Here is a 9,846-nt window from a genome sequence, read left to right as displayed (position 1 = left end):
CAAATTTGGACAAACGAGCACCTTTCTGAAGAATCAAACACTTACAGCCAAACACCCGGAAGTACTTGAGGTTGGGCTTGTTGCCGGTAAGAATTTCATATGGAGTCTTGTTCAAGCCTTTGCGAAGGTAGAGCCGATTGGATGCATGACATGCGGTGTTGATGGCTTTTGCCCAAAAGGTATATGGAGATTTAAACTCCGCCATCATGGTTATTCCCGCATCCATCAACGTATGGTTCTTCCTTTCCGCCACACCATTTTGTTGAGGAGTGTAAGGAGTAGAGTATTGATGCTTGATTCCTTCATCACTCAGAAATTCATTTAGAGTGTAGTTCTTGAACTCGGTGCCAATGTCACTTCTGATCATCAATATCTTTGCATCGTGTTGGCATTGAGCTTCATTAGCAAAGTCGATGACGTTTTGTTGAGTCTCACTATTTCTCTTGAAAAAGTATACCCAGGTATATCTTGAGTAATCATCCACTATCACCAAGCAATACTTTCTTCCCCCAAGACTATCATAGGATGGAGGACCAAAGAGATCCATGTGGAAGAGCTCCAAGGTCCTTTTGAGTAGATGATAGTCATGAGGCAGTGAGCTGTCTCATGAATCTTTCCTTAAGTACATGCACTTCAAGCCCGATCTCTGGCAAAACTCACATTTGTTAGTCCGAGAACGTGATCCCCTTTGAGAATACTTTGCAAAGATCTCATATTGACATGGACTATCCAACAATGCCAAATCCATCCCACATCAACTTTAGTCATTAGGCAAGTCGCGGTCTGTGTGGGTTGCTCCGAAAAGTTAACCACATAGAGACCATTCTCAACATGCCCAACAAAGGCTACTTTAAGAGTCTTGCTCCACAAAAGGGCCACTGATTCAATGCCAAATAAAGTACTAAAGCCACAGGTGCAAGTTGATGAACGGAAAGTAAATTGTATGCAAGGGTCTCAACAAGCATAACCTTTTCAATGGTAAGTTCCGGAGAAAATACCACCTTGCCGAGACCTAATACCTTTGAAATAGCGTCATCACCAAAGGAGACTTGGGTGGCAATGGATGGGCCGGGATGAACGTCCACCACCAAGTCCTTGCTCCCGATCATATGATTTGTTGCTCCACTATCAAGCAACCATGACACCCCGCCGAAAGCAAACTCCTGCATAAGATCAATGCTTGGATTTAGGTACCCATTCTTTAATGGGTCCTCTTATGTTAGTAACGACGGTCTTAGGAGCCCAAATAGACCATGCAGTATACTCATCATAAGAGCCAACAAACTTGGCAAAAACATTTCCATCACTCGCATGGCACAACACATAGGAGGGGTTAAAGTCGTCGGCTGTGTTGGGTAGAGGGGTATTGCCCTTCACGGAATTACCACCCTTAGCTTGGTTCCTTTTCTTCCCATGAGTATCCTCCCCAGATTTAACAAAGGTTTCCATAAGCTGGGGAGGTTGCTTGGTCTTCTTCTTGTTGTTCTTCTTCTTGGACTTGGGTGCAAACCCAACTCCTTCCTTTGCCACCACTTCCTTTTGACTGCTCAAAAGGTCATTAAGGTTCTTTTCACCTTGGATGCATGTCACAAGGCCTTTCTCAAGCTGCTCTCTTAATTTGTAGTTCTCCTCCACAATATGTGCATGCTCACAACAAGGGTTAGTAGCATGGACATTATCAATTAAAACAAATGGAGAGCAAGTGGCTATTTCCTTAGTGAGTTTTACTTGGAGTTTAGCATGAGACTCTTTTAAAGAGACACGACCACTCTTCAAGGACTTGTGACCCTTGTCAAGTGTTGCAAGCTCTTTCTTGATTCTAACATGATCAAGCCCAAGTGCACTCTTTTTGGATCGAATCACACTAGTAAGAACAAGAGCATGATCAAGATCTTTCTTTAACTTAGCAAGGTCATCACTAGGTGACTCCTCAAGAATCAAACGAAGTCCTTTCTCTTTTTCAATAGCAATGGAAAGATCCGTAATCTCATCGGTATAGTCACGACTATGAACTTGTAGAGTAGAGATGGTATCTTCATGAGATTCAATAAGGTCATTAGCCTCACTGAGTTGTTACAAGAGAGCAACAACATGATTCTTGGATTTACCCTTGAGATTTCTCATGAATTTACCAAAGGAGTTTTCCTCCTCATCTACCTCTTCCTTTTCATCTCCGCTATCCATGGTAGCGGAAATGGAAGCTTTGATGTTGGAAGTTTGAGCATTAGATGTTACCTTGTCGGATGCCTTGGCCATCAGACACTTGGCAACGCAGTTCTCGTTGGTGGCCTTGAAGAGAGACACCTTTCTTGGAGAAGAAGATGCAATGGCCACCGTGTCCATTCCCATTGTTTCACCACTTGTCTCATCGTCATCATCCTCATCAGAGAGGTAATATTCTTGAGCCACCAACCCCTTAGGTGGCATCTTCTTGGGTAAGTTGTTCTTGTTTGGGAAAGACTTAGTCTTGTCTTTGTGAATGAGCTTGCCACCATTGTCTTCCCTCTGCTCATAGGGACAATCTTCCACAAAGCGACTCACATTGCCACAATTGTAGCAAGTTATCACGCTTTGCTTTCCCTTAGACCCGCTTGAGTTGTTCTTGGAGAAGTTGGGCCTTGAGTTTTTCTTGTTGCCCCAAAACTGCCTTGATGCGAGAGCCATATGCTCATGGTAAGCATACTTGGTGTCTTCAGGACAAGTTTCTTCTTCGTCTTCCTCATCTTACTCTAAAGCAGCTTTGGCATTCAAAGCAAGGTTGGGAGAGTCTTTTCTTGACCATTCAACTCAGGCTAGAGCATTGTTAGCGGTTTTGTTCAAAATGTTCATGGAAATAAACTCATCCAACACATCACTTGAGGACAAGGAATGAAAGTATGGCGTTTGACGGATGACGGGGGACATGGACTTGTTGAAAGGCATAATAGCCTTGAGAAACTTGCGCTTAATCCATGTGTCATCCACATCTTTTCTTCCATGATCCTGAAGAGCCACATCAAGAGTTGTAACTCTTTGATATAGCTCACGAGGGTCCTCATCCTCGATCATAGCAAATTCATCAGCCTCATCAAGAACCACTTCATAGTTTGGACCGCTGAATGCTAGAGCTTCCCTTGTACATGGAGATGATGTGCTCCCAACAATATTTGGCATGAGTGAAGGGACGCAAGTGAGGAAGGTCTTCAACAGGTACAGTTGCTTGAAGAATGAACAAGGCGGAGTGGTTGAGCTGATTGTTGGCCTCTTCTCTTGGCGTGAGATTTCTTGGATCATGTGGGTAGTATCCCTGCTCAATGATTCTCCAAAGTTGTGTTGAGCTGTGGTTCAAATGAGACTTGATACGAAAAACCCAGTTAGAAAAATCATTCTTAACAAGCTTTGGTGGAGGACCTAGATTAATAATATGCGGTGGGCGGACCGGTCCTCCATAGACCATGGGAGGAGGAAAAGAGGTAAAGGCATTTGCCCCGCTTGTTCCTTGAGGCGGTTTATCCTTTTCACTACCAGCATTTTCCTTTTCGGAATTACCTCCCGAATCCAAAGAAGTGGGATTCGCCACCAACAATGGGTTGGTAGGCGGCTTGTAAATATCAAGGAAAACCTTAAGCATGTTTTTGACTTCGATAGCCATAGAGGATTTAAATATGGACATGACTTCATTTAAGTCCTCTCGGGAGACCGAGTTTGCAGAAGCTCCCTCGGGCACCTCATCAACCCGTTCCCCATCGTCAACCATACTCTTTGGGTGGTGAAACCCTTAATAAAGAGACGAGGCTCTGATACCAATTGAAAGGATCGATGTTGTTGACTAGAGGGGGGTGAATAGGCAACTAACAAATTTTAAACTTTTCTTTGAACAAATTAGGTCTAGCAACAAATAGGTTGTCTAGATATGCAACTAGGTGAGCAACCTATATGATGCTAACAACAACAAATATAAGCAAGAAGTAAATACAAGTAAAGGTAAGAAATAACCACAAGTGGAACCGATGAAGACGAGGATGTGTTTCCGAAGTTTCTTCCTTTTGAAGGGAAGTACGTCTCTGTTGGAGCGGTGTGGAGGCACAATGCTCCCCAAGATGCCACTAAGGCCACCCTATTCTCCTCACGCCCTCACACAATGTGAGGTGTCGTGATTCAAGTAAGTGGTGCCCTTCAAGGCGGCGACTGAACCTTTACGCACAAGGTTGGGGCAATCTCCACAACTTAATTGGAGGCTCCCAACAAGACCACGAAGCTTCACCACAATGGAGTATGGCTTCGAGGTGACCTATTCCGTCTAGGGTGCTCAAACACCCAAGAGTAACAAGATCCACGAGGGATTAATGGGGGGCAGCTTTTCTCTTGGTGTAAGTGTGGGGAAGGGCCTTCTCCTCCAAACCCTAGAGAATCAACAAGAGTTGATGGCTAGGGAGGGAGATCGGGCAAGTTTGAGCTTCTGGAGCAACAATGGAGTTGCAGAGGGAAAAGGTGAAGTCTCCTCGGGCAAGAAGACCCATATTTATAGTGGGTGGGAATCTGGCCGTTACCACCCCTTTACTGGCCCAACCAAGCGGTAGTACCGTGCACTAGGGCGGTACTACCGCTCGGGCGGTACTTCCACTCAGCTAAGACGAAGGGGATAGGAAGCGAGAGAGAAAAATAAGCGGAAGTGGGCGCGGCAGTACCGCTAGAGCGGTACTACCGCTGCCCCTGAGAAGTACTTCCGCTTGGGAAAATAAAAAGGGCCCCGATACCACAGAAGAAAAACAAGCGAAAGAAGGCCCGACCCTGGCGGGAGGCAGTACCGCTGTAGCGGTACTACCGCTTGTGAACTTCCTGGGCACTTAACACAGGGCACCTCCTTTGCTCCAGAAAAGGGATGGGGAGAAGAAATGAGAGTTAGTGTTCCACCCAACTTTTCCAAACACGGATCCCCTCTAGATAGTACAGGATTAACTATGACTTGAGTCCACCAACCCTAAATCACTAGCTAAGCACCGTCTTCACTTTTACTTTGTGAGGGGAATAAAATCGTCTCGCGCCACGTGATAATTCTATGAAAGTATATCGCACACGATTAGTTCGCAAATGGTATCGTCATCAACGACCAAAATCACCTAGGAGAAATTATGCTCTTACACCAGGGCAGTACAACCGGGCTGCATATTTTAGCGGTACAACCGCCTAGCTACCGCCCAACAACCGGACCACAATAGAAGGTTGGCCAGTGGTTCCACTCACCACAACTGTTGGGCACGAATAAGTCCCAAGCGGTACAACCGCCAGGAACACCAGTTGTACCGGATATACTTAATATAGCGGTACAACCGGCCCACCCCGGCCCAACCACCGCAGTGCAACAAAACTGTGGCCGGTTGTGGACCGATGCTGGGTCGGTTCAACCGCCCAGTGTGTAGGTGGTACAACCGCCTGGGGCAGCGATGCAACCGCAGGAAGAAAATAGGAAATACCAGAACTGCCATAACTTCAACAAATGAGCTCCGAATTAAGCAAACTCAAGCTTGTTGGAGTCAGGACGACAAGAGCTATCCAACAGCGACTAGAATGATATAGAGATATGAGACCTATATGAATGAAGAACCGGCAAAAACTCCAACATCGAAAACATCATAGAAAATGCACATGAACTCCATTTTCGATGAACTCGAGCTTGTCATAAAGATTACCATAAGCTCTGAAACTCACAAAGAGAACCACCGAACAAGAACCAAGAAAGATGATGCAAGGATGCAAATGGTTTGAGATCTCAATGAATGATGCGATCAAGCTACTCACTTGAGAGCCCCCCTTGATAGTACGACAGTCTATCCTAAAATATAAAAAACTATCAAGGGCAAACATGTACCTTGCACATAGTCCACTTGAGCTAGAATATGACGATCTTGACTTCCTCAAGATGGACCATATTTCTTGTTTGCATTGGCTTGATGAAGACTAGTTGATTGCTCCCCCATCCTCACTATGTGTAAGCCACTCTTAAGCACATCTTCACAAGTCCATTGCCACCACAATGGACAGCAAGCTTCAACCAAGATATCTTCGTGATGCTCCACTTGAACTTGCACACCGTAACCTTGATGACGATCACCACTTGACGTCATCCTCCATGGGTTGTATGAGATCTTCCTCTTGACGCAAGCCCATATAAACACACCTAACCCCACATAGTACTCCCGTGAAGACATGGGTTAGTACATAAAGCGTAATGGACAATGCTTACATACCATGGGATCACTTGATCCCTCTCGATACATCTTGTACACTTTGTGTGTTGATCAACTTGATTCACTCTTTGACTTAGCCTTGATCAACCTTGTGTCTTTATGACCAATCTGTGGATAAAACCTTGAATGCCACCTTGGTCATCATATGAACTCCTTCAAACCAACACATGGACTTCAAGAAGTGCCTACGGACAAATCCTACAAATATAACTTAAGGCAACCATTAGTCCATAGGGATTGTCATCAATTACCAAAACCACATCTGGAGAAATTATGCTCTAACACTACTGTTTTCTGCAAAAACAAAAGGCTCGAAATTAGTGATGTTTGGCACAAAACCATAGAAATATGATTTATGCAACCCTAACCTTAAATGTCGATGTTTTTGCAATTCACTCTTATTTTTACGGACCTGGGAAAAGGAAAATAGGATCCTAGCTGGTGTTATTCAAAATTTGAGTTTGACCCTTGCTTAGAAGGGACGTTATTTTTGGGAGCTCGGCAATATGAAAGGGAGCTGCTACGCGTCAGCTAGTGGATCTTTTTAGAAGAGTTGCCACCTCGCGGGCGCTCAGATCTAACAGGTTGAGTGGTCGAGGGTCACCTTCTACCATTGCAATACTTGTCGTGTTGAAGTTTTTTTTGCAACATGGGTTATGTTGCAGAAAATTTTGCAACATAAATCAAGTGACAGATTACTTTTGCAACAAATGTCTTGTTGCAATTAGATTTTTTGCAACAAAGGTATCTTTGGGTTATTATTTTTTGTATCACAGCGGTAGAGGCGTTTAAGGAGAGGGTCATTAACGAGGACCCTTGTGAGGAAGGAGATGACGCAAACAATATATGGATGAAGATGGCGGCTCGCATTCCTAAAGTGGCCTTAGAGGAGTTTGGAGTGTCTAAGGAAAATAGAAGTGAAGCTAAAGATAGCTGGTGGTGGAACGATGACGTCCAGAAGGCTATCAAGGAGAAGAAAGATTGTTTCAGATGCCTATACCTGGATAGGAGTGCAGGAAACATAAAAAAGTACAAGATGGCAATGAAGGCCGCAAAGCGAGTTCTGATTAAAGCAAGGGGTTAGGTGTATGAGGACCTCTACCAGCGGTTAGACACAAAGGAAGGCGAAAGGGACATCTATAAGATGGTCGAGATCCAAGAGAGGACAATATGGGTGTTGACCAAGTCAAATGCATCACAGATGGAGCAGACCAGCTCCTGTTGAAGGATGAAGAGATTAAGCACAGATGGCGGGAGTACTTCGACAAGTTGTTCACGAGGAGAATGAGAGATCTACCATTGAACTGGATGACTCCTTTTATGATACTAGCATGCGTTTTGTGCGGCGAATCCAGGAATCAGAGGATTTGAAGAGGATGAAAGGAGGCAAGGTGTAAGTGCATCTAGTGCCCCTTAGTGATTTTGGTGGTTTGAAGACTTATAGGTTAAGTATCTAATGTGTTCTTGAGTGTACACAGGATCTATAAGTCGCTGAGCAGTTTGAAATATTCGATGAATATCGGGCCCTAAAAATGTATATATCTTCGGTTGAAGAAATTGGTCTGAAGTTGAAGAATTGAATCGCGAAGAATTTGCGATGAAATTGATATTCCTCATGAAGATATTGAAATTGAGGAATTCGGTGTATCCTGAAGAAAATCAATATGAAGACTTTAAAGCATGAAGATTTATTCTTTCTGTTTTGTTTTCTTCACACTTGAGTAATAGGAACACCGTAATGTTAAAAGGGGGTCGAGGTAACACATTGGAATGAATTTCCTCATGATGCTCAACCCAAGCCTAATCCTACCAAAAGCCTCAAGTGAGGAATATGAGAGACATGAGGACTCTCACAGTTGAGGGTCCCGACCGCTATCGATAGCCACGCCACATCATTGGTCTTATCCACACCAACGATCATATTATTTAAGGGCATTAATATCAAATCATGTCGGGATGCTCCTAGGCTATAAATAGCCGCCCCCCACAAGCATTAGCTGGTTGGCTGCTCCATTAGAAACTGACACTTGTCATAAGAGCAACCCAAATTCCTCAGAGTCTTCTAGACTAATTCATCAGTGAGGAAATACCCCAAACACCAAACCACAAACCGAAAACCAAGTGATTGAGCATCACTGAAGAAGTTGTTCCTGTGTGGGACTGAAGTCTTTTACCTTTGAGGACTGTGCATCCTCCAGACGGTTAGGCGTCATGGTCTAGAGCAATCCAGCAGTCAATTGTGGATCGCCAGGTGACCAAGTTTGTGAGGGTTTGGAAGTCTGTCCTGAAGACTTACCACGAGTGTTGGGCGAGGACTGTGTGTTCTTAGTCCAAGGAGAATACGGTAGGGATTGTGTGTCCTGGGACTGGGTGTCCTTTGGTTTCAATACCAAGCTGCTCCAAACCAGATGTACAACTGTCACAACAGTTGGAACTAGGTCATCAACCACTGTCTTCACTGTGAAACGGGTTCTATTTCTTCAACTCTCTATATTCCTCAGATTGTGTGTTGATGATTTTCACTGTCACTGTTTGAAGAATTTGCTGAAGACTTTCTCTGAAATTCCTCAACCCCAAATTCTTCACCCGAGTTAATCCTCATCTCTTTTCTGCGTGCCTGCATACTGTGCAAATTGTTTTCATATTCTTCCTCCTGAAAAACTGTTGTAGTGATACTTTGCACTCCTGATCCTTTGTTGTTTCCGTTGTAAGTTAGTCATCAGTGAGGAATTTCCTCAAAAGGAATTTCCTCGGTGATGAAATTCTAAAAATCTCCTATTCACCCCCTCTCTAGTCGATATAACGCACTTTCACAAGGCAATGGGTCCTGGTTGTACCCCATTGAGGTGTAGAGAGGCTTGTGGGACATAGCAATAGTATGGCTAAAAAAACTTTTCAACCTCATTTTTCGGGCAAACAAGATGTCAGAAGAATGGAGATGGGGTATATTAGTACCAATCTTCGAGAACAAGGGTGATGTTCAAAGTTGTACTAATTACCATGGAATTAAGATGACAAGCCATACAATGAAGTTGTGGGAGAGAGTCATTGAGCGCCGCTTAAGAAGAATGATAATCGTGACCAAACGTTAGTTTGGTTTCATGCCTGGGAGGTCGACCATGGAAACCACTTTCTTGGTACGGTAACTTATGGAAAGATACAAGGAGCAAAAGAAGGACGTGCATATGGTGTTCGGTGACTTGGTGAAGGCCTATGGTAAGATACCATGGAATGTCATGTGGTGGACCTTGGAGAAACACAAAGTCCCAACAAAGTATATTACCCGCATAAAGGAAATGTACGATAATGTTGTGACAAGTGTTCGAAGTAATGATGGCGACACTGATGACTTCTCGATTAAAATAGGACTGCACCATGCTAGGGGTCAGCCTTGAGCCCTTATCTTTTTTCCTTGGTGATGGATGAGGTCACAAGGGGTATACAAGGAGATATCCCATGGTGTATGCCCTTTGCACATGATGTGGTGTTAGTCGATGATAGCCGAACGGGGGTCAATAGAAAGTTAGAGTTATGAAGACAAACCTTGGAATCAAAAGGTTTTAGACTTAGTAGAACAAAAATCAAATACATGAGGTGCGATTTCAGTACTGCTAAGAAC

Source organism: Hordeum vulgare, chromosome 6H, assembly GCF_904849725.1.
Source record: "Hordeum vulgare subsp. vulgare chromosome 6H, MorexV3_pseudomolecules_assembly, whole genome shotgun sequence".
Taxonomy (NCBI): domain Eukaryota; kingdom Viridiplantae; phylum Streptophyta; class Magnoliopsida; order Poales; family Poaceae; genus Hordeum; species Hordeum vulgare.
Note: the sequence above shows the minus strand (reverse complement) of the source record.